At 41.8% G+C, this 25,985-nt stretch overlaps 1 protein-coding gene across 1 annotated transcript in view; it reads right to left on the bottom strand.

The window, feature by feature from the left end:
• Positions 1-24,192, bottom strand: part of LOC149787447 (protein mono-ADP-ribosyltransferase PARP12-like) — a 79,783-nt gene extending 55,591 nt beyond the window's left edge. The window contains exon 1 of the mRNA XM_089978065.1: positions 23,919-24,192. The gene's annotated coding sequence lies outside the window, so the exon portion shown is untranslated. The remainder of the gene's footprint in view (positions 1-23,918) is intronic.
• Between the last annotated feature and the right edge of the window lie 1,793 nt (positions 24,193-25,985).

Here is a 25,985-nt window from a genome sequence, read left to right on the forward strand (position 1 = left end):
AAGTCGCCGACGCTTTTGCACTTATCCACAAGCGGGGATGACTAATATGGCCCAAGATACTACCAATTTACCCAGGTCAGGAATTTATGGTAGTAGCTATTGGCCAAGCACACTTTGCATGTGCGTGGGGAGAAGGCAGCATCCACTGTGCTGTTTGTACATCAGTACCGAATTCAATATTTATAAAATTTAATTCAGTTTCACTGAGTCTGAAAATCAATAGTACATCCATCATTCTATCTGATGAACTATATTTAAATCATAGTTGATATCTTTAAAAATGTTCTACTTACTTCGTTGGTAGACCACATTTCTACTACGCTTGTGTGTAATTCCAGATATTAATCACACTTGTTTAGAGTTTGATATGTTGTTTATATATGACATTATACAGGATTATTTAGATTGACTTCATTTGTTCTTTTTTAGAAACGATATTATTTTCTTATGCATATTGTTGAGCTTTTTTACGCATCATGGTCTTGTATCCACTGCTGAACTTCATTCTCATGGGTAAGGTGTCAGGTTCATTCATTATTCATATGCATGTTCAATAAACATCTCATTCGTGCAATTTTCTTTAGTGTTTTCACTACAGCCAATCCCACCCAGCTTCAATCCAGTTACATTGGTGTCAGAAGTGGAATCGGATTAATATGAGTGCCAACATTGTTTTGCATACTGTAAGACGGGACCAAAGTAATAGTGTACACTTATATGTTTCAGACAGTAACCTTCCTGACAAACGACAACGCTGATGGGTGAGTAAATATCTCACCCACCTAATATATTGGTCCCTTTGTTCATCATATATTTATATTATTTTTATTTTTTTACCTATGAGAAGGAAGATAAAATTGATTTGTATGCTATCACAATAACTGTACATTTCACATGGTAGTGCACTTGGAGTTGGAGATCTGGTCAAATGTACTAATTATGTAATCACTTCTCGTGGAGATGAACCAACAGTTTGGATATGAGGTGGAGTCACTTAGAAAATGTAGCCAGGAGAAGCTGGCTCGGGAATATATATTTTTTCAAAACAAGGATATGGAAAGAACAGCTTAGAGATAAAGAACAACGCTGACGATAGAAATTTGACATTCGAGAATGGGAACTTAGAGATAGAGCGACAGAGAGAGCGGGCAAAGATGGAATTTTGAAAGAGAAGGTAGACACAGAGCAACAAGTCTAGGAAAAAAGATAGCATTGGAGGAGGAATAATAAAAGCAAACAGAGAAGAAAAGAATAGGATGAGAAAGAGAAAAGAAAATGGAAACGTTAGGCAGGAAGAGAGGAGAAAAATAGAAACAATAAGTTAGAAGATATGAATAAGAGGAAATAGCAGGAAAAGAAAACTGAATATTAGCTGCTATGAAAACAAGACTCTAAATCGAGTAAGTTAATATGCCCCAAATTACTCCCGTTTGAGGTCGATAAAATAATATGGGTATTTATTTCCAAACGTTTGAACAATATGCCATTGTCCAGAAGTGGAGAAAGGATTGGTGGCTCAATCTCAGCGTGTTACTTAAGGATCAAGTACTAGATGTGTATTCACGTCTTGCCTCGAACGAGACACTATGAGATTAGAGCAGGCCAAACAAGGGTTTCGGAAGAAGTTTAAATAGATCAAACCCGAGAGAGAGAGAAAGAGAGAGAGAGAAAGGGTGAGGAAACATTCACCACATTCGTCATGAGAACATGTAATTATCTACAATGATGGGTTAAACATGGCACTGTGAGGAAACTGTTTGAGGGCCTGACAGACCTTTTACTCAGAAACCAGTTGTTCGCTGCTTGTGGTAAGGGTTTGCACCTGTTTAATAGAGAAATATCCTTTACAAATAGTTTCGATATGGCTACTCAAGTAGACTATTTCGCCGAAGCTCTGGGAGATACCCATGATGTGATCTCGAAAAACAATAAGTCAGGTAAACGGTCTAAAGACAAGAGACTCAGAAAACCCGATAAAATTGGTGCTAATAAAAGTGGAAGCTTTCAGTCTAGAAAGGCGCTAATTATAAGAACAAACAAATATTATGCGTGTAAGGAGTGGTGGTAAATCTCGACCTTTTGCTTGAAATGGAAGGGGTTTGTCCTAAGACTGGGTTGCAAGTAAAAACAGAATTAGTCAGGAGGCTACACGAGTCATGATTGTCCACGTGAAAATTCATGAGTAAATGACGTGAATACGGTTTATCAGTCCGTGGCGCGGCACATATCGATCAGTGATACTTTTTCAGTCGATCGGCAATTGTCTGTTGCTATAGGCGAGGGTACAGACAGCTAGTGGTACCATTAAAGGTCAGGAAGTTACGATTTAAGGCAAAAACTAGTGTACGGGAACTGTGGTAATGCGGTGTCTTGTAAGAGATGAGCAAATGCTTGGTTGGAGAGATCCCCGTGTGTGTTTTAGATCAAACAACTGATTGTGTTCTCATTGCCAGAATGAAAATTGATACTATTTTTCTGTCCAGAACGGTGCTAAATGTATGCGTGAGCAACGGGATAATGCAGCCTTGAGTGTCACTGCAAAGAAAATTGCGTCTGGTACAATGAAACATGGTAAATGTGTGGATAGTTCTCAATTCTTACGTAGGAAAAGATTTATGTACAAGTAAATTACTATGTCATATGGGCGAAACGTTTCCAAACGGCTGTCTCCCTGAAATTCCGGCCCCAAAAATTTAAAGCTGCATACGAATACAGTATAGCGGACAATTTATGCATGATACAAATTATCGATAGGATATTAATGGAATTTTATTGACCTAGTCTGAATAGCAACGTAGCACGATTCTGTCAGTCATGTGACGCTTGCAGGAAAACTTATCTCAATGGAAAGGACGAACAATAGGGCAAATACCTTGAAAAATACCCCAATGAAACTGAGTCCATTTATATTGTGGGACCAATATTTCATGTTACAGATCAGAAAAATAGGTTGATTATCACTCTATTTGATTACGCAGCTAGGTACCCAGAAACTGTAACATTACCATCGATTGAAACCGTACGTGTGGCCAAGGTTCTTGTTGACATGTTCAGCAGGGTGTCCGCGAAGATTTGCTCGAATTGCGGTACCCAAATGACTTTGGAACTTTTTGCGAAATGTAATCTGCTCGCTTGAAAAATATGGGACGTTTAAAGAAATGCTATTTTGGATGTGCACAGAGATACTGCACGATTGCAATATTTATACGCGACTGTGTTAAAATATCCCGAGGTACTGCACAAAAGTTTAGGATTTTCACCGTATGAGTTCCTACACTTTAGGACAATTACTGGTCCAATGATGATTCTGCGTAATTTATGATTAGGCGATGATGCGGACGAAGAAGTAAAACTACTTACCATTACGTTGTCGACTTGCGCGAAAGATTAGACATGGCGTTCGGACGGCACATACATGGATCAAGGAGTCGGCTAACATGTATGTGAAATATTATAAACGTAGAACGGGAAGAGGATATTTGAAGTGATTGTTGGTCCAGGGTACTGGATGTAGCATATACTGCAGACAACGAAGACTAGTCAAGTGACGAACGAAACTCGGACTCCAGTACAGACATTCCCCTAGAGTGCCCTCTCAAGGTGGGAAAGAAGGAGCAGAAATGATCAATTGATGTATAGTGTAACTCAAGGGTCAATGTCAACAAATCGTAGAGACTCTAATCATGTGTCCAGATGTATTTATATACCGACAAGGTCATTATTGGTTAATAAAATATACAAACTTACTATCACAGAGCGAATCAGAATAAAATGATATTTAATACCCTTTAGTGCACGGGAGACAATCAACAAGTAAATAAGTGCACTGTTGGACTTGGGAGTGACTGAACCCTCAAACTTCCTGCATCCATCCCCCACAATGCTGGTCAGAAAGAAAGACGAACAAACTGTTTTTGAATAAACTTTCGTCATTTATAAAATCACCATGCTTGATGCAGAAATCGTGCCAGATATCGAGGGATTGGTTTTAGAACTGGAATAGCACTAATATATTTCGAAATTAGATCTCACCAAAGGATATTTGTCAGATGCCAATTGTTGATTACGCCCTTGCGTTAATGATATTCGAAGGTATTGAATGAAACCAACAAAATATATGACTTGTTAATTGTTACTTTTATGCACAATTTGCTGTATGTGTATATGGATAGTAGGCCGATAAATCATTTCCACACATGTAATGATAATGACTATCGTCCATCAGTATCAACACAGACTCGGGGGTTTGATTTATCAGACAACATTAACAGCTATGTACAGTACAGTCGTTTGATTTTCAGCACGTGAGTTTGATAAAGTCTTATACATGAGTCCAAGGCATGTATCATTAATCAAACAAGATACCTGTAATTTAAGATGTGACCCATAAGATGTATGATGGCTTGGGTTGGGGTTGGGGAGTGGATTGAGGGTAAAGGTCGACCCCACCACCACTCACAAATCATACATACTGTGAGTGCATTAGTAACAGGCCACGTTTTGTATATATACTGGTACCATGCTTATGAAATATGTGAGACATTACACATGACTGGAATGAATATTATTCCTCTTAACTTCCGAAATTAAATGATTATTCATTTAAAATAATTATTTTGAGGGCAATATCGATTCTAATTAGCATTATTTATCAGACTGCAATATGAATATTCTATTCAAATAAGTTACTAGCAAGAGAAGCAGCGACAAACGTGGAAATGATCCATTATTGTCGCATGCGCCGTATTAGGATCGATGTTTTAATGAATCCTTAAACTAATGAAGCGATCAACTTTTTGTGACAATTTTGAAAGAGATCATCTATTATTTAAATAAAACTGTCAAACAAAAATGCTTTAAAAGACGTTTCTGACTGTCATAACAAGTATTTATTATTTCGTAATAAAAAGGCATATTTTCAAAATACTTTTATGATATATAACCACAACTTTAATTGTAGGATCTATTCTGATCTTGTAAAGAAATAGTTTTAGCCTATTCAAGGAGGACAACTCATGGGATTTTGGAAGGATCAATTATTTTAATATAAATGTCAAAACATAACGCTTTTAAAATATTTGTTATTACGTATCAATAATAATTAACCATCATAGTTGAAAAGTAGCTTTAGCTATACAGACTGAGTCTTTATTGCACGATTTAATTTATTGGTTTAAAAACAATAGCATAATGTAATTGTAACCTATATTATTTCATCATTGTAACACTTTCGTGCGGACAATTTGATAGTTTGTATTGCTTTCATCTTATGTACAGCTGTAGAGAATATTACATTAAATTACCAATCAATAAATCACATATTAACATGATATAATCTTTAATACTTGCTTCAAAAACCTTTGTGTTCATCTTCTGCATAGAACTTCTACTTTCAATTTCAAACAAGTGGTCATATGAAAGTAGTGAATGGGGACACCCTAGGGACTAGGGGACTTCCATGTTAAAAGGGTATACCCACTCTGAGGACTATGTAAAATTTAACATAGGAGATAAAATATCCACTCTGGGAACTATGTAATTTAACATGAGAGAAAAAAATATCCATTCTAGGGACAAAGGGAATTTAACATGGGAATAGAGTATGGGTCTCTCTAGGGACAAGGGGAAATGGAACAGGGTCTGGACCCTATTTTAATACGGTCCCGACCTGATGGGTCTATGGAAAGGGAACAGGTGTAAACTGAAACAGGGAGGGGTCTCTATTTTTTTTAAAAATTAAAAAGAAAATAAAAAATAAAAATAAAAAAAATAAAAAATACAAAAAAATGGGGTAGGCAATTGAAAGTCTATCTCTTTTCGAGAGATTGGAGTGGCCCTGAAAAGGGCCTTTGGGTTTATGTTAATGTATCCATTAACATAAGGGGCACCGCATTGGTCTTCTTCTTGTCCTTAGGCTGCGTCTCACTGTAGGACCGTAAATCATGACTCTTTGGAGGCATCCTTGTCTTTCTACGTAGATCCTACGTATCCACAGACTGGTGTCTGTCCTATGGACAACTGTCCAGTTGGATCGGACATACATGGGTATGTCCGTCCGGAACATCATCGTTGACACAAGGGTGGATGAGTGTACGTCGGTCCACATGTTGAGGCGCCGAGAACAGGTGAATCAATGCAGTGAACTGCGCTTATTTATACGTAGAGGTAGGATTGAAACGGATTGAGTTTGTTGACCAATTCAAACACGCGTTACAAAATTCAGTCAGCCCGCATCCAATCCGAAGAGAGCAGTCTGTGACGTCACGTGGTCTATATAGATTCGCTAGCGCCTGTGTGCAGTCAATCTATGCGACAGTTATTCAACATGACGGAAACTCAGAAAACGATCCATTGGGGTGCACCAGCAGTGGAGACCACCCAAGGGAACCCGGACTTACTTTCAGAAGAGGTGAATTGGGATTTTGTGCATTTTCTTACCTCGCAAGAATTTGTTACGGAACCTTCGTCACCTTCATTACCGCACGTGGAGAATTTTAGACAGAGACAGAAAGAAGAATTGGAGAAATTTATACAACAGCAAAAGGAAGCGGAACAAGCTTTTCTCCTACATCAACAACATGAAAAAGAAGAGATAAGAAAAAAACAACAACAAGAAGCAGCAGCAAAGAAACAAGGGTGTGAAAATCAAACGGTCAAGGTATTGTTAGACATTTTAGCGGAGTTAAGAAGTCTGAAACAAATGTATCAGACTTCTTTATTACGACCGAAGAGAATACGACCTTCCCGAGCTAAACACTCCAACCCTGTGACTAAACCTACCGTGCCACCCTTAGTGATTTGAACCAAATCATCATCATCATCAACAGCACGCAGTCCAGAAGTAGGCCTTGGCCGTGGCAAAGGCTTAAGGCAGTTAAAATTGATTGCTTAAACTCACCCCTACACCAAAAAAAAGGCCCTTTTCAATGCCACCCACATTTCTCGAAAAGAGATAGACTTTCAATTGCCAATAACTCAAAAAAAAGAAACCATTTTACCCCTATAGTACGTGTTTATGAGTGTCTGAGTGTACGTTCTTATTTTAAAATCAAAACCCAAAGACACTTACCTTTTTATACCTAATTTATTCTTTTATAAATATTTACAATCCAATTCACAATTCACAACATAGCACTTTAAAAAGTTCATAGACTTCTTCTGTCTCATTGTTTAGTCTCTCTGTTTTTTAAATTTGTTCACCGTCACATTCTTTTCCTCCTCTTCCTCCTCACTTTCTTCCCTTCTTCTTTTCTTCTGTTTCTTTTTCTTTACCTGGCTGCTTTCTTCCTCTGAAGAATCCCTCTCTTCTTCTGAAGAATCCCTCTTTTCTTCTGACTTCTCTTGTTTCGTTTTTGGGCAGTCTGGAGACCAATGTCCTTTTTCTTGACAATAATAACAGGTATCTTGACTTTTGTCTCTTTTAACCCCTGTTTTTCTTTTTTGACGGTCTGGACACTCTGAAGACCAATGCCCTTTCTTCTGACAGATATAACAAGTATCGTAACTTTTATTTCGCAAGGAAGGAGAGTAGTCCGACGGCTGGTCTGAAGAGAATTTTCTAATGACCCCTCGCAAAGCTCTGATGAAATGTTCGAGTTGTGTAGTCTCTTCCATCATTGTGCTCGATTTGAGAGTGAAATGAATAGTGAAAGGACAAGACACACACCCTTTTATATACGCTGGTCTGCCATGACTATAAATCAGTCTATGGTGTTTAAACTTGAGTCATTTGACGTTTTGCACTCAAGATGAAACGATCCAATTCATTTGAGAAGAAAGAAGAAGAAAGTAAGAGGCAGAAACGTGATCTATCGCCTCGTACCAGGGCTGAAGTCTTGGGACAAATTCATGCCAGTGATTTTGAAGAGGACATGAGGGAACCAGAATCCAAACCCTCTAAGCAAAGTTCACCACCCTAAGTCAACCCTGAAAAGTACTATTCCATTCGAGAGACGGAAAAGCGCTCCTCTAGAAAATTTAGAACCACGGCTTACAAATACACGGTGAAGTTTAAAGATTTCAAGGCTGAAGTACCATTGGAGAAAGCAGAAGGGTTCATCACCGGGGTGTGGGATTCTTTGCTTACCACACTCAAGCGACAATGTCAACCCAAAGAAGACGATCGCTTGAGACTTTCCATACAACACGACGGTTTGAAATCTCATGTTTGGATCGAGTTTAGCAGCCCTGCAGAATTGACCGCTTCCAAAGTCATGGACAAGATTCAACACGTACAACAATCCGATGACCAGTTTGACATCACCGATGGAAAAGCCACACTGGACATGATCCACATCTCTCCTCCTCAAGCGACTGGCCGCAAAAAGGTCTTATCGGTGGACGGCCTTCGTAACACCAAAACAAGCCTCGTCCGAATTAACAACCCTCAAGACCAGATGTGTTTAGCCAGGGCTATCGTGGTGGGACGAACCTATGCCAACAAGAAAGACACGGCAGAATGGAAAAGAGAATGGGAGAACATCCGAAAATCGAACCGAGCCAAACAACGAAACGAAGCAGAACTTCTGTTACAACAAACAGGTCTGTAGAAAGACTCACCCTGTGGCATTCCTGAGATGCAAAAATTGCAAGATACCCTAGCTCCACGCTACACCTTGAAAGTGCACCCTCAAGAAGTGCGTGGGCCTCTGTTGTTTCAAGGCCAAGATTTTAAGGACGGAAAATACATTCACCTTTATCATCACGATAAACATTTCGATACCATTACCAGTATCACTGGATTCCTGGGATACAAATATTAATGTGAGAAATGTGACCGTGGTTATAATAATCGAGAACAACACAAACATTGTGGATCGAAATGCTCAGGATGTTTGGCCTCTCAACCCTGTCTGAGCGATGGGCAAGAACCAATGCATTGTCCTGCTTGTCTGCGCACGTTTGTCAGCCTTGCCTGTTACCAACAACATCTGAAGACGCAAGGTTCACAGAAGAAATGCGCTTGTCAACTGCTGCGATTGTGCCTCACGTGTGGACAAGGCATACGTACCAATAGTGCCAAGGCACACGTATGTCGAGGAAAGAAAAAATATCACATTTGTCATCACATCGTGGACTTGGAACACCAATGTTGCGTGCGAGAATACCAACCCCAACCAGAGAATGAGGACGGTCACAAGAAGAAAGATAATTTCATCTTTTTCGATTTCGAATGCATGCAAGAGACTGGCATTCACATTCCTAATTTCTGCGTGGCTCATCGAGCGTGCGAGAAGTGTATTCAAGAACCTATCTTCAGTCGTTGCCCTCACTGCAGCAAAATTCCTGGAGGGCGTGAAAAAATCTTTCGAGGACCAAAGACGCTAGATGATTTTGCCAAATGGGTCTTAGACCCCATCGACAAGACGTGGAGCAAAGAGGACATCGAACGTTGCGGAGATTGTCACGCCACGGTGATGGCTCACAATTTCTCCGGATACGATGGACAGTTTCTTCTGAGATACTATACGGAACAAGGCACCGAGCGTACTAAAGTCACTTTGAACGGAACCAAAATCATTTTCATGCAAGTGGGACAAGTACAGTTTAAAGATTCGATGAGCTACTTGGCCATGCCTTTGAGCCGAATACCTAAAACATTTGGAATGACAGAAATGGCAAAAGGGTATTTTCCTCACTTTTTCAATACCGAAGCCAATCAACACGCCGTTCTACCCAATTTACCTGACGCTCACTATTACGACCCCAACAACATGCGTACCGAACAACGAGACGCTTTCTACGCTTGGTACCAGGCTCACGCCTCGGACCATTTCGACTTTCAGGAATAAATGCTAAAGTATTGTCGTTCCGACGTGGACATTTTACGGCGTTGCTGTGGAAAATTTCGAGAACTGTTCATGGAACACGGAGGGGTCGATCCTTTGAAAGAAGCTTGCACCATTGCCAAAGCGTGTTCCTTAGTGTACCGCCAATGATTCATGCCTGAAAACACCGTGGTTGTCATCAGTCCTCAAACGACCAACTATGTCAAACGTCAATACTCGGTCAAAGCCCTACGCTGGTTACATTACTTGTGCGACAAGGAAGACAAGTGGATTCAGCATGCCCGCAACGGAGGGGGCGAAAAGACCATCGGAACGCATTCGGTCGATGGCTGAGACTTAGAAAACCCCAAGATCGTGTACGAGTTTAACGGTTGCTTATTTTATGGATGCCCCGTCTGTTACCCTGATCGTAGCACTAAAAATCAGTTTTTTACAACGAACCATGGAAGACTTGTACCAGGACACTTGTCAGCGACGCCTAAAGTTAGAACAGGAAGGATACCAAGTGGTGGAAATGTGGGAACACGAATACGATCACCGTTTGAAAATCGATCCCGAGTTTAAACGCCTCGTGGAAAGCTACCAGTTCATGGACCCCCTGAACCCGAGGGATAGTTTGTACGGAGGAAGGACCAATGCCACCTGTTTGCTGTACCAAGCCGACGAAGAGAAAGGAGAAGAAATCAGATACTTGGACGTGTGTTCGCTGTATCCCTACGTGTGCAAATAGTGTCGCTTTCCTGCAGGACACCCGCAATTGTTCACCGAACACATCGACCTGAAAACATTCGACAATACGAAGGCTTGATCAAGTGCAAAGTTTTGCCTCCCACGAACCTATACCATCCAGTTTTACCTCACCATTGCCAAGGCAAACTGATGTTTCCTTTGTGTCGTACTTGTGCCGAAACGTGCAACCAAGATCATCCTTGTCAGCACACCCAGGAAGAACGGGCCTTGACGGGGACGTGGGTCAGCGTAGAATTGTTCAAACCTTTGGACATGGGATGCCAACCGTTAGAAGTGTACGAAATTTGTCACTTTATCAAGACACAACAATACCACATGGGTGACCCCACTGAGAAAAGCATTTTCGCAGACTACGTGTATGCCTTTTTGAAACTGAAGCAAGAAGCCAGTGGCTATCCTTCCTGGTGTCACACTCTCGAAGACTAAAATACATTCAAAGAGAAATACTGGGCATAAGAAGCCATCACTTTAGATCACATCGAGAAAAACGAAGGCAGGCGATCGTTTGCCAAAGTTATGTTAAATTGCTTATCGGGTAAAATGGCACAACGACCGTGTTTACCCAAGACGGAATATTTGACCATCCCTCTACTTCCAGATGATTCACGACAAAACCAAATTCATGAAACACGTGGACGTCGTTCGCGAGGATTTGATCTTAGTGAATTACGAAGAAGATCTGGACTTTGTACAAGACGACCCATTTGGAAATGTCATCATTGCAGCTTACGTGACAGCTCATGCTCGCTTAAAATTGTACGAAGCTTTAGAACTGTTAGGGGAACGTGTCCTGTACTTTGACACGGACAGTTGCATTTACATCGATCACCCGAGTCAACAGCACCCTGACATCGAAGGAGACCGTTTAGGAGCCTGGACAGGCAAGCACCCCGACGACAAGATTCAAAGTTTCGCCAGTGGTGGTCCTAAAAATTACGATTACAAATACCGGGACAAACAAGGAGAAGTGCACACGACGTGTAAAGTGAAAGTATTGACTCTGAATTATCGTACCAGTCGAGTGGCCAACTTTGGCGTATTGAAAGAAGCTTTGCAGTCTAGAGAAGATGAACACTTTAAAGTGACCACCTATCAACCCAACAAGATTGTACGTTTACCCACTCACCACATCGTCAGTCGACCCTTAGAAAAAGTCTATCAAATCGTGTACCAGAAGGGAGTGCGACGTCCCAATCATTTTACCTTAGCGTATGGACACATCGGTATTGGTCTGTATATAAAAAGGAACCCTAGGCAAGATCGATAGTTCATTGTGACTACCAAGACCAAGCGAACAAGATGAATACTTTCAGAGAAACACAAAACAAGTTCAGACAGGCACAATTCAAGTTTGGGGCTTCTGAAGTGGAATGCGATTGTGAGCCTTGCGATGGGAACGATGCTGTATGCTGTGACCTTAGCGATGCCGTAAAGCATCATGGGAACTTTGTTCTCACTACCCCTATCATGGAAAGTGATGCTGTGCGTGTCAAACCTGAGGGATGCGAAAGCGATGCCGCTCGTCCTCTTGGACACTTTACTGGGTTTCGTTTTAAAGGTGAATGTCGACCTTCACGTTTACCTCCCTACGGATGTCATCCAGCCCTGAGCAAATTCCTGTCCATGTCACCCAACCCTCGTCGAAACGAACCTGTGAAAGACGAATATTCGTTCCCTGTGCGTTTGTCGGAATACTGCGACTTTGAAAATCGTCTTCAATCGTTCAAAGTAAAATGGCCTAAGTATCTGGGAGGACCGACCCCTGAAGAATTAGCCAGAGCCGGATTTTTCTACTTGGGCGAAGGGGATAAAGTCAAGTGTTTTCAGTTGCGGTGTGTCACTTCACCACTGGGAACCACAAGATTCGGCCTACCTAGAACATGCTCGATGGTCACCGAATTGTCATTACTTACCCTTAGTGGGACCGAGACATTGAAGTAACTTACCATGTCGTTGACGAAGAAGAAGAAACCAGATTGGTTAGGAGTCAAATGTTGGACATCACCGAGACCAGTATTTAAACTTCATTTCAAAAACGATATTGAATCATTACCTAAAGAACTGCAAGAGAAGATTTACAAGGAAGTTTGGCAGGGGTTTGCCAGAGTGAAATCTCAATTGGGAACTATAGAACTTTTGTGCCGGGAAATTCACAAGAGGAAAGTGAAAAAAGTCAACCAGTGTGTTAGATTTCTCTGGGTCAAGTGTGCATTCGTCCCATTATATTACTCTAGACCGTTTACATCAAAAGAGTTCAATGAGATTCTTGGACGTTACCCTGAATGGCAGTGGCGAGAAATTACTCACTATGTGGATTACTTTTGCTCTAGGAGAAGATTGTGAATTGTACGGACTGACCTATTCATGGATACTTTACAAGAGAACATTCGTGCTTTGCCTGTGGAGTTGAGATAACGCATTTACCGAGAGCTGGTCAAAATACAAGTCAAACGTAAAGAACAATTGCATCCGTTACGTCACCAGATCTTTAATCACTGGTACCTGAATGGTATAAGAGGACTGATTCGTCAGAAAGTGTTTCAGTGGTCAGACCTTTTTCATCACTTTCAGTTAGTGAATGAACTAAATGTTCGTAATTTTGGTTACTTCGAGATTCATCTAGAGCAACGGATTGAGGAAGACGGGTTAAAGGATTACCAACATATTTTACGTGGAATCTGCTTAGCGGAAGACGAAACATCTAGACAAACTCTGAAGTGTAGGTTGCAGTATGCAAGATTTAGATTCCCTACTGGAGAACGAAGATGTCTAGTTAGAAAGTACCTTCATTGCTTCCGAAATAAAGAGACTATAAAATCAGGAATCCATGCCACGGCTTATGTCACAAGTGATTGAACAGATTCCGTGGAAGGAACTCAATGACCATATTCAAACCGTGGATCATTACCATCAATTATTACAAGAACTGTATCCACTCAATTTGGGTCGACAAGTGGTGTGTGTCTTAGTGACTTGTTTTCCGGGATTTCGTTTACCAGCCGATTCCTTGTGGACTCTTTACGAACAGTACTTACCACCCCAATGGCCTTAAATGGTCACGAAAGACTCCTTTTGCTCAAAGCCTTGCGTTTTCATCTTGATACTTCTCGACCTCAACAGGAAAAAAAGATTCGTCAACTTTTAGCTACCGAAGACGTGTATGACGATGTGTGTGTAGCTTGTGACTTACACCCCCATTGGACAGATGTCCGTGACTGGAAAAAAGGGGGTTTTGAGGCTTGGACCCAAGAAGTGGCCCAGTATGCACGAGAGTTGTTCAAGGAAAAAAGTTACTTTTCAACCTGTGTTAGTGACAGTGCCAGAAGAACCCGTCACCCAGGACAGGACTGTCGTGGACATGTCTGAAAGACCCTTTCGGGAGGGCACTTGTGTCACCTTACCCCCTATAGAACTGGTCAGAACATTACCCAAAACATGTTGTACAGACACTTGTGTTTATTCCACGTTGATGGTTATCATGTGCTTTTATCGTTGTATTTAAGCCTTTGGCTTTTATGTATTTTTGTCTTTCGTATTCATGTTTGAAACATTCAATAAACGTGTCCTGAAAAAAGTATACAAACTCTTGTCTTGTTTGTTTTCGTGTCACAAGTGACATTCCTGACACTATGGCTACTTCTGCTGTCTCTGCTCCCTCTTGCTCTACTGTCAAAGTCATCGACGAACACTTAGATCGTGCCAGTTGGGAGGCTTTGTATCTTCGCCATCCCTTTAACATTCTCATTGCTGGACCTAGCGGTTCAGGCAAAACCGAATTCGTCAAACGTTTGATCGAACATAAACATCATTTGATCGATCGTCCACCTCAACGCATCGTGTGGTGTTACAAAGAGTGGCAATCGGCGTACAGCCTCTTGCGAGAAAGTCAAGGCGATTCCATCGCGTTTGTGGAAGGCATTCCTAAAGAAGACGACGGCATCATCTCTGACTCCCGTCAAACCCATTTGGTCATTTTCGACGACATGTTAGGAGAAGACGAAGAAGAAATTAAACTGTGGTTCACGCGCAAAGGGCATCACCGTAATGCCAGTGTCGTTTACATCACCCAAAATTTGTTTCAACAAAGTAAAATCCATCGCACCATCAGTCTCAATGCGCATTACGTGGTCTTGTTTAAAACCCCTCGAGATAAATCGCAAGTGCAAGTCTTAGCCAAACAGTTAGGGACGCCTTGGCTGACTCAGGCGTTCGACGATGGCACCCAAACACCATACGCCTATTTACTCGTCGATTTGAAACCTACGACCCCCGATAATTTGCTATTTCGTACCCACTTGTTTCACCACTGGTGCCAAGACGGAGGGCCTGTCCTGTACACGTCTCCGTCCTCGACTTAACTTCATTCCACAAAAAGTCTATTAAAACCTCAGACACTTTTCGTCTGTCTCACACAGTTTGAACATGACGTCCCTTCAGTCGCATCTTCCCATCAAATTGATTCGTGCCTTGTATGGCATCAGTCGAGAAAAAAATCCACAAATACGAGCTCGTGTCTTAGAAGCTAGTCTCAAAGAAGTCTTACGATGGTTCACGGTGACAGCACGTCAATTACTCCAAGGGATCATTCAGATTCCTCATCAAACCAAACGCTTTTTTGATCGAAACAAAGTCGCTTTGACCCAACTGGCCGATCCCCGCATCGACACTCAATCCAAAACACAAATCATTTTGAAACCTGGAGGGAGCGGTACTCTAGGAGGGGTCATCATTCGCTCTCTCTTAAGATGGGATCCTAATGCCCCCAAAGTTCTCCCTTAGAAAAAAGTCAAACGAAGCTCCAAGAAGAAGAAAAAGACCAGGTCCCCAAGGAGAACTTCTCCAGTGGCGGGACCCTCCTCTTACCAGACACCACCCCGAAAAAAGAAAAGAAGCCCCCAGGAAAAGAAACAGAGAAAAAGTCCCCAGAAAAAGAAAAGTCCACAGAAGAAAACTAGTCGCAAGAGAGGCACTTCTGCCAGAACGCAACCTTACACTCGCAAACCACGACCTGCCACGGCGGTGACCGCGTCTCCGGGAGCCTCAGGTTCAGTCACATCTCCGTTGATGTGCCCAAGAACTGAAGACTACTTGGAGACGTTGATCACACCAAGAACTTCTCCGTTGATGACCCCAAGAACTTCTCCAGTGGCAGGACCCTCCAATTTAGTGGCAGTGGCCGCTGCTTTCAAAGTACCTTCTCCCAAAATCAAAGTCCAAGAAAGATCGGGCATGTTACAAAGTTTACTGGATTTGTCCAAGCAAGAACTGGCTCGATTTAGTCCGTTACGTACCCCTGCACGATTTGTCATGCCTGTCCTGAAGTTAATACGACGTAAAGACAATCAGTGGCGACGCGTTCCAGTATAAAAAAGGTGTGTGACCGAGTAAGGGTATCAGTGTTTTTGTGCTCCTGAAGATGTCACCCTCCAGAAAACTTCCCTCTTCTAAACAACCCCAAGGAAAGAAAAGGAAAGGACTACCTCCACGTTTAGTCAAACATGGGGACATGTTATCTGTCCTGTCCAAAGCTTCTCCACCCCTACGAAAAAAACTCATTCAATCAGCTTCCAAAGAGGTCATCGATACCGTGTGCGAATGTTGTTTGAACGTCTTGAAAGGCACGATCCCTTTGTCCAAACACCAGAAACAATGCTTAGGCAAACATCGTCACGTTCTTCGCCAAATGGTTCAAAAAAAAAAAATTCCCATTCGTCAAAAGAAGAAGATGTTGGTCCAACGTGGAGGCATTTTACCCCTCTTGCTAGGCCCGATGCTGAAAGGAGTCTTTGGAACCATGTTGGCAGGACTGTTGGGAGCAAGATAAAAAGGCCCCTTGAAGTCCCAAGATCTCAGAATCGACCATTGACAACCCCATGGAAGGACGAAAACTAGCTTTAGTGCCTTACAAACGATGGATGGAATACCATCGTTGGCAAGAACAACGCAACCCGCATTTACCTCCTAATCCCCATTTGAGCGAAATGTCCCAGTTACAACACGAATTGCAGTCCTTAATGGATCGCCAAGATTTATATTAAACAAAAAAATCGCAAAAGTACCGTCATCTCTTGCAACGACTACAACCCTTTCTCCAGAAAGCCTCAGACGAAACAGCTTATCCCACTCTGAAAGATTTTAAGACCTTGATGAAAAGTCCAGCACCATCACCAGTACCACCACCACCATAACCAATGACCAAGACAGAAAAAGGAGTAGAAGAAGAAGGGTTTCAAACTCCACCAGAAAAAGTACGGAAGTTAACAACACCACCTACCTCCAGAATTGGATGGATTAAAAAGATGATGACCACCCCTTCTTCATCACAGGACAAAAAGAAAGTGAAGACAGAAGTGAAGACAGAAGTGAAACAAGAACCGATATCCTCTGTTCCGACATCCTCCTCTGCGACCCCTATTGCTGGTCGCACACGCAAAGCATTGCAATCCAAGAAAGTACCCCAAGAGAAAAAGAGTAGCATCTTCCAAGAGTGGGTACCTTATTAACACACCAACAAAAAATGGAAAAAGTCTTAGCCAGCATTTACTACGATCCCTCCCATCCTGCAGGTTACGCAGGAGTTCAAAAATTGTATCGTGCTGATAAAACTCGACTGAAAAGTCTCCGTTTACCTCAAGTGCAACGATGGTTACAAGAACAAGCTACCTACACTTTACACAAACCCATTCGATGCAAGTTTTCCAGAAGTCGCACCCAAGTGGAAGGCATCGATCATCAATGGCAAGCCGATTTAGCCGATGTCTCTCATTTGGCCAGCTACAATCGCGGCTACAAATATTTGTTTTGTGTCATCGACGTCTTTTCCAAATTTGCCTGGGTAGTACCCTTGACTTCCAAATCGAGCAGCAAGTTAGTGCAAGCCCTGCAACGAGTGTTGAAACAAAGTGGTCGTCACCCTCTTCGATGGCAAACGGACAAAGGCACCGAATTTCTGAACCAAGCTTTCCTAAAAGAATTAAAGAAACGTGACATTCATTTTTTGCCACCGAGAATCCCGAAACCAAAGCCAGTATCGTGGAACGTTTTCAACGCACTTTGAAGGAACGCATGTGGAAGTATTTTACGCATCACCACACTCTGAAGTACATCGACATCTTACCGCACCTGGTGCAAGCGTACAACCAATCTTACCATCGAAGCATTGGACGTGCCCCGCAAGAAGTGACTCACGAGAACGAAGTGCTGGTGTTTGAGCGCCTCTTTGGTACGTCCCCGACGAGGGCTGTCCCCAAGAAAAGTGGAGTGTTGGCCGTAGGAGATTGGGTACGCTATGGCTAAACCAAACGCACTTTCGGCAAAGGTTACTTACCTAACTGGACGACCGAATTGTTTCGTGTCACTGGACGAGTGCATGGCCGTCATCCTGCCGTCTATAAATTAGATGACATGAACTGAGAAGTGCTCAAAGGAACGTTTTATTTGCCCGAGTTACAACGTGTCACCAAAAAAGAAGACGACGTGTACGACATCGAAAGCATTCTCGAACGCAGAACCCGTAAAGTGGGTAAACGACGTGTCAAAGAAGTCAAAGTACGTTGGAAAGGATATCCACCCAGTTTTGATTCTTGGATCGACGCTTCGCAAGTCATCGACTATAAAAAGAAGTGACCATCATGCCCTTTCACACAGACGCAGCTACGTCGACCACTCCTTCACCCATTTCTTCTCTGCAAGATTTACAAAAACAACTCTTGTGGGTGTGATGTGGAGAACGTGTGCCTAAAACGCAAATCGTCTTTTTCTGCCAAATCTTCGTGGTGTATTGTGTCATCGGTGCAGCCATTGCCAATTTGAGTTTGCAACAAGGAGACAAACAATTGTGGACCATTTTATTGAGCAGCTGCATCGGTGACCTGCTTCACAATCCCTCCCTGAAATTATCTTCCAACGGGAACAACGGGAACCTTGTGTCCAGTGCCAGTGTCAGTTACCACTCCAATAACAACAACAACCCTATTTTGGGCGGAGACACGCCTCTGACGTCCAGTAACCCCATCGGACAGCCACAGAACTCTGGAATTATGAGTCACCAAAACCAATTCTACTTAACCTTGCCCAGTGACAGTTCCATGGAGGTGTTTCCCAAGAACACGTTGTGCTGTTACACAAACTGGTCAGCAGCAGCATGGATACTTACCCAGATCGTGCCTACCTGGAAAATCTCTTGACGTACGGAAAAGAAGCCAAGAATACTCATCTGGATGCTTGCGTGGTATGGAAACCTGACACGGCAGGTGTAGCCACGTTTAGCGACACAGTCCTGACAGAAGATGACAATCCTCACAATGTGGGGTTTAACGACCGTCGTAAGAAAATTCTGCATTGGCGAAGTTTAGAACTGATGCATCGTTTTCATTTGGACATGTGGTTACAAGAAAAGTATTTGCTGAACGGGGTGGATATCCGTCTGAGACTAAATCGTAGCAGTGACGCTTTCCATTTGATGGCCCATGCCAATGAATACAAAACTATCATTCAAGAAGCCCGACTTTACGTGCGTCGTGTGGAAGTGTTACCTAAAGTGGGAAACGACGTCAGTCAGACGTTGAGCAGAACGTCTGCCAAGTATCCGATACGACGCGTAGAAGTGAAAACGTTCACCATTCCCGCTGGACAGCGATCTATGATCGAAGATCATCTGTTCCAAGGACAGTTACCCAAACGTTTGATTGTTGGTATCGTCAGGAATTCAGCCTTCAACGGAACCCACGATCAAAATCCTTTTGAGTTTCAACATTACACTGTGTCCAAGATCGAAGTCAGTCGCGACGGCAACACCTTGTGTACCCGACCCTTTGAGCCCAACTTTGGTGTTGCGAAGAATTATTTGAGATCGTATTTGTCCCTGTACGAAGCCACGGGACAGTTAGGAACCAACACCAGTCACGGTATTTCGTACGACGATTATGCAGGAGGCTATGCTTTGTGGGGTTTTGATTTCACTCCAGACCAAGGCATTTCCACCCTATAAAATCGGGTCAGATTCGTGTGGAACTTCAGTTTGCAAATCCACCTCCAGATCACACAGTGAACGTCCTCCTGTATGCAGAATTTGACAATACCATAGAAATCAAGAGTTTGAGAGAAGTCATTCTAGACTATTAGAAGCCATGGAAGACTGTTATCTCTCTTTGCCTAGTGGAGAAACTTTGGAGATGGAATGTGAGGAGACTGGGGAAGAAGAAGAATCCCAAGACGAAGAAGTTATCATGATGAAGTCAAGATGGCCAGAACAAGAAGCCCATTTAGTCTCCTGTTTTGCCAAACACTTTGTCGAAAAAGTGACGGAATTGATCAAGAAAGAGTGCTATGGATGTCAAAACGATCATCCCAGTCAAATTCAACACGACAAATTCATGATGCTGAGTCAAGAAGAAAAATTGAACGAGTATCTGGACGAAGCTTCGAGTCTCATCTCGGACGAAGTCGTGTTGCATCAGTGGTATAAAGACTTGCGTGAACATTCTTGTCCACCATTAACCACTCAAGAGATCCATCGTATCGACGCTCTTCTGAATCAGAGTGGGGAGACGAAGCTAAACGCCTTTTACTTGTCAGACATTTTCAAGCAAAAAGTCAGGATCGAATTGATCACTTATCATTACCTGTGAAGAAGAAGAAGAAAAAAACCCCCACAAAACATGGATACCTGGGAACTTTATTACCTTTTGAACCACAGCTCGTACACGGCTTCTTGGAATCCTGTCGTCTGTGCTAAAGATGAACTCCCTCATCGCAAACCTCAAGACCATCTAGCTTATGTGATCAACACGGACGACAGTCGTCTCCCAGGAACCCTCTGGGTAGCCGTCTACTTTCCTCAAGAAGGATGTGTGGAATATTTCGATTCGTATGGATTGCCTCCTTTGGAACACGATATCATTGATTTTATGAGAAGAAATGCTCAGACCACCCGATTCAATAATGTGAAATTACAAGGCACAGATTCCTTGGTGTGTGGACAATATTGTGTGTATTTTCTGCATCCTGGCAGCCTGGGTTATTCCTTAGAACATTTAGTGACTCATTTTGATCCTCGTTCTTCTTCTAGAAACGATGTGAAAGTAGATCGATGGTTTTGTGACCATTATGCTTATCTTTTGTCTCAAGCTAGGAAACGTAGTGTCCATCAATGGCCTAATGACTTCCAACAGTGGAAATCACAATTTCATTCACAACGTTGTCAGCCCTGTCCAAAATAATGTGTGAGTTGCAAAAAAAAAACGTTTGCCATTTGAAAAAATGTTTGATGTTATATTGTTGGATTATTGTTAAAAATGTTAGAGTTGTTTGTTAGTGTTAAGTGATTTTGAATAAAAAAATGTCGTGTTTTGAAAATATGCCTTTGTCTTTTGTCTGGCTATAGGAATTTTGATTCATGCTCTTTGACTTCTTACTATCCCTCTCATGACACTCATTGAACGGTCTTACTCGAAAGCCGTGTGGGGATGTTTTCCTTCACGTCCGCGCTTTGACTTTAAAAAACCGGGGTAGTTTCCAGTCTAACCATCCATTGTCGACTCATCCTCCTACGAATATGTGCTCCAAACTAGCTAAGCTAAACGAAGCCTACGTGAATTTGCATAGGGTCAGACACAGTCTGATACCGAAGCCAGAAGAGACACAGAATGTGAGAATGTTAAAAGTCACTGAAGACCTGATAGAAGAGCTCTTGAGAGAAGAAGTGAACAGGGAAAAAGAAGAATGGACAGAGAAGTACAGACTTCAGAAACAGCAGAGAGAGCAGCAACAGCAGCAACAACAGCAGTACCAGCAACCTGAACCTGACAGAGGCTTTGTCGATTGTCGTATCGACACCAAAGAGTTCTTCTTCTCTTTCCGAAGAAGCAGACCTATCGTCAGAAAGTCTATCGTCAGAGGACGTCGCATTCTTAGAAACTAAAAGATTGCCATAGCAAACAAAAAACAGCCCTTTTCAGGGCTACCCAATACTCTAGAAAAGAAATAACAATTGATTTGCCAATGTATGTATGTAGAGTAGTGTGAATATAAACACTGACTATTTTGTTGTGTGAGTGTATGTGTTGGTGTGGATAGTAAATAATGATAGTTGTTTTCTTTTTGCTGTTTGAGGTGTGTGGAGAGTAGATTTGGGGTTTGATTGGGTTGCTTTGCTTATGTGGATAGTATATTGAAGTGATTAATGAAAATTTTTAAATTAGTAATGGATAGTAAAAAAGTGAGTGAGTGTTGCTTTTAGGTCCGCGCGTTGTTTGGTCATTATCTAGGTAAGATCAATTTTGTTTTAGGGGGATGTTTTCCTTCACGTCCGCGCTTTTAGTATAAATTGAAAATCGCTTGGCAGTCTAGCTACCTTTGTTGATTGATCAAGAGAATGAACACCAGACTAGCAAAACTGCTTGAACTTCATGTACACCTGGAATATGCCAGCTTATAGTGAATGAGCTGGCTGCAGAGGCCATAGTAGAAGAGGGAAGAATGAAAGAGGAGGAGAGAAGAAACAAAGAGGAGGAGGAGAGAAGAAAGAGAGAAGAGGAAGAAAAGGAGATATGAAATTTCAGAATCCCAGAGACAGAAGATTGGGATTCTGAAGCCACTTATCCCGCCTCTGCTCTCCCCCAAAAAAGAGTGAAAGGAGACTGGGGAAGAAGATGCGTGTGTGGTGCCAGGCCTGGAAGGTGCCATCATTAACCAGGTGTCACTGGAGTTCAAAAAACAAACAGCCCTTTTCAGGGCTACCCAATACTCTAATAAAGAAATAGTAATCGATTTGCCAATGTGTGTATGTAGATTAGTGTGAATATAAACACTTTTTTCTTGTGTGTGTGTGTTTGTGTGTGTGTGTGTATGTGTTTTTTTGTAAGCGCTCATGTACGTTTGTGTGGATAGTAGATTATTGGGTTTCATTATAATGCTTTGCGTGTGTGGGTAGTAGATTTGGGGTTTGTTTATCGCTGTTTCACTTACGTGGATAGTATATTATATGAAATGAGAAAAGTAGGGGATGTTTTCCTTCACGTCCACACTTTAACTATAAGAACCCACAGTGTTCGTCGATCGTACCATTCTACGGAATAAAAAAGAAGATGGAAGTGTCCCAACTGTTTAATGATTTAAGGCATGTTTATTTTTGGATGGTGGATGGTGAATATGGAGTTGAAAGGATTGAAAGAGATTGGAGGTTAAGAACAAGTGTGCACTACGTGAACGAACTAAAATTAGCCAGGGAGATGATAGAGGGATTAATTGAAGAAGAAGTGAAGAGACTGAGAGGGCTAATAAATCCCCATTATGTGAGAGTGGGGACATTAAAAGAGGCAATGGGGAAGGTAGAAGAAGTAAGAAGGTTTTTGGAAGAGATAGAAAAAAGGTCAGAGTGGCCCTTTATCAAAAGGAGTATTGAAGGATTGAAAAAAGTGGAAGAAAAGATGAGAAAGGTAATAGATGAAGACGTGGAGAAAATAAAGGACAGGTGGGCAAAAGATAGAAAGGAAGAAGAAAATAGAAGGAAAAAGGAAGAACTAGAGAAACTGAATGCTAACTGGATGAAAATCCAACAGAAGTTCCGAGCCATGGGTCACCCGGACTGGGTACTGGAAAATGAAAAGAAGAAGAAAGGAATGATGGAAAAAATAAGGGGATGGATAAAGAAGTTGAGGAGTTAGAAGAAGAAGAAACCCAAAGGCCCTTTTCAGGGCCACTCCAATCTCTCGAAAAGAGATAGACTTTCAATTGCCTAGCCCCATTTTTTTATCTTTTTTTATTTTTTAAAAAAAATAGAGACCCCTCCCTGTTTCAGTTTTCACCTGTTCCCTTTCCATAGACCCATCAGGTCGGGACCGTATTAAAATAGGGTCCCGACCCTGTTCCATTTCCCCTTGTCCCTAGATAGACCCACACTCTATTCCCATGTTAAATTCCCCTTGTCCCTAGAATGGATATTTTTTTCTCCCATGTTAAATTACATAGTCCCCAGAGTGGATATTTTTTTCTCCTATGTTAAATTTGACATAGTCCTCAGAGTGGATATACCCTTTTTAACATGGAAGTCCCCTAATCCCTAGGGTGTCCCCATTCACTACTTATGAACAAATAAAAAATGGACTGGGCATCATATGCTCTATATCTGGGAAACATGGATTAGTGTAGACCGTCTTCACTGAAATGATGTCACGAGACAAGATCTATGTTTGTCATACAATGCAAGGCATCGGCCCGGATATTTCTGACCCGTCTTCATCATAAGTATCAGGGTCGACGTTTACATTGAAGTATTAAATGTTGACTTGAAATTAAACGTAAAATTGTCTCTAAAGACATTGGTAGCAAATACGTCTTATTTTGTTTGTTTATTTGATTGTCTACTAACGTGCTTCTTACCTGCTTTAGAGTTCACTTTCTAGATGGTTTCTTCAATAAAGAGTGCTGTCCTAGGCACGCAAAACAACCGTGTCCTGAAGATAGGGTTGCCACTTGTTAAGTATTGATGGTACCGTTCCGTGAAAAAAGGGTGTTATTATTTAATGTCACTTTCTTCAGGTCTCACATATGTGTTCCTTATTTCAGAGCTCGTCATGTGGCAATCGGGCTTCATGATAAGAATGTGATAACTGATCTTCGCTTGCTGGTTAAAACTTGCATGAACCATACTGTTCTGTTATCTCCTACCGTAGTCTTAAATAAACTAGGCCTTGCCGTTGCGGTTGAAGGTCATTTGTGTCAGATTGGTTTCGAGATGTGTCGTCTAGCCAGGGTCATTTAGCCCCATTTTCATATGGGACTATTCCGTAAGTAGTAAGGTGGGGTACATTAGCGTCAATGGGAATTAGCATTACAGAGACCCATGGGTCAGATTAGCGTCAAGGGAAATTTAACATGGAGAAAAATCGTGGGTCAGATTAGCGTCAAGGGAAATTAACATGGAGAAAAATCGTGGGACGGTTTAGCGTCAAAGGAATTTAAACAGGGTGGGACTTTATAGCGTCAAGGGAAATTGAACATGGGATTTTTTTTTTTTTTAAATTTTTTTAAAAAAGGGGTAGGCAATGGAAAGGCTATCTCTTTTCGAGAAATATGGCTGGCCCTGAAAAGGGCCTTTGGGTTTTCTTCTTCTTCTTCTTCTGCTTCTAGTTTCTTCTTTTTCTCCACCAAGTTCTTATTTTATCTCCAACACTCTTTCTCTTCTTTTCTTTCTTTTTTTTCTCCTGCTCTTCTTTCTTCTTCTCTTCCTCCTCTTCTTTCTTCCTCTCTTCATTTTCTTCTTCTTTTTCAATTTTTTCATTCCATGCTCTCATCCTTATCCTTTCCTCTTCATCCTCCTTCTCCTCCTTTCTTTCTTTCAACAGATCACTGATGATTACCTTCATTTTTCGTAAATTGTTTATCTCCATCTTCACTCGATGGGGACTATAAGAATAGTGATCCTCGTTTAGGTTAACCAACATTTGCTCTATCATTCCTAAATTGTCGAGGACGTTTTGCAATTTTTCCATTTTGTCCATTTGGTTACAAGCCATCTTCTTTTTTTATTCTTTGCAGAATGGTTTGAACGACGAATACTGTGGGTTCTTATACGAAAAGCGCGGACGTGAAGGAAAACATCCCCCTACTTTTTCATTTCATATAATAAAACCCTAACTATACTCTCCACATACGCTAAGAAACAATAAACAAAATCCATAATCTACTATCCACACAATCGTACGTGAGCGCTTACAAAACCCAAACTATACTCTTCACATACGCTAACAAACAATAAACAAAATCCATAATCTACTATCCACACAATCGTACGTGAGCGCTTACAAAACCCAAACTATACTCTTCACCTACGCTAAGAAACAATAAAGAAACCCATAATATTCACACAAACATACCTTAGCTCTTACAAGCACCAACACACAAACACATACCCTCACACTATCTTAAAAAAGAGTTAGTGTTTATATTCACACTACTCTACCTACACATTGGCAAATTGATGGTTATTTCTTTTCTAGAGTATTGGGTAGCCCTGAAAAGGGCTGTTTTTTTGTTTGGAACTTCATGGACACCTGGTTAATGGTGGCACCTTCCAGGCCTGGCGCCGCATACACATCTTATCCCCCAATTACTTTTTACCTTTTGGGGGGAGAGAGCAGAGGCAGGATATGTCGCTTCAGAATCCAAATTTTCGCTCTCTGGGATTCTGAAATTTCTTCTTCTTCTTTTCTCCTTTTCCTCCTCCTCCTCTTCTTTGTATCTTCTCTCCTCCTCTTTGTATCTTCTTTCCTCTTCTTCTTTATATCTTCTCTCCTCCTCTTCTTTGTTTCTTCTTTCCTCCTCCTCTCTTATCCTTCCCTCCTCCACAATGGCTTCCGCGGCCAGTTCATTTAATATGCGCCTGGCATATTCCAGATGCACATGAAGTTCCAACAGTTTCTCCAGTCTCGTGTTCATTTTTGGTGT

The sequence above is a fragment of the Sinohyriopsis cumingii genome, chromosome 12 (assembly GCF_028554795.1).
Source record: "Sinohyriopsis cumingii isolate HCF-2022 chromosome 12, ASM2855479v2, whole genome shotgun sequence".
Classification (NCBI taxonomy): Eukaryota; Metazoa; Mollusca; class Bivalvia; order Unionida; family Unionidae; genus Sinohyriopsis; species Sinohyriopsis cumingii.